The sequence below is a fragment of the Hibiscus syriacus genome, unplaced genomic scaffold (assembly GCF_006381635.1).
Source record: "Hibiscus syriacus cultivar Baekdansim isolate YM2019G1 unplaced genomic scaffold, ASM638163v2 tig00110597_pilon, whole genome shotgun sequence".
Taxonomy (NCBI): domain Eukaryota; kingdom Viridiplantae; phylum Streptophyta; class Magnoliopsida; order Malvales; family Malvaceae; genus Hibiscus; species Hibiscus syriacus.
In genome coordinates this window covers 3,965,976-3,966,530 of record NW_024062795.1, presented here as the reverse complement: position 1 = coordinate 3,966,530, position 555 = coordinate 3,965,976, and the positions used below count along the sequence as shown (strand labels likewise).

General features: G+C 48.6%; 1 pseudogene; it reads right to left on the bottom strand.

Annotated features, from left to right (window-relative positions):
- Positions 1-555, bottom strand: LOC120134474 (annotated as a pseudogene).

The window sequence follows — 555 nt, the reverse complement described above, 5'->3', positions numbered from 1 at the left end:
CTAATGATGAAAAAGAGTAACGTTATACTGCACAACCGCGTTACTACCCTCTGATCTGCTATAAGTTTTAAGCTGTGCAAATCCTTTCTCCAACCTGAACTTCCCTCTTCCTCCGACCACCGTAAGCTCTGGACGCGTCTCCGTAATAGGGTTCCTTGAGAATACGCTGTTCGCTGAACGAGCTACCGTTGAATTCGCCACGTGTAAACCCGAAATCTAAGTACACCACCAGAGACAACACGTGTTGGCTAGCCAATACCGATAGGCCTTGAGCATTTCCGATGACCTCTGATGTAATGTCGGGACCAAATGTGAGTGGACCAAATGTAAGGGCATAAATGCGTTGTCGGGGAATGTCGTAGTGTTTGGACGGGCAACTAAAACAGCAGACGTGTTTTCTCCGGTGGGTGTGTCGTGTAAAAAGAAGTGGAGACGGGTCACTTCTTTTGGAGAGGGAACATATGGCACGCTGTCGGAGTAATAGCCATGGCAACACGTTTGTGCGGTGGCCGAGGAGAGGACCAGAATCCAGGCGAGTATCAAACTTCTTTCCAT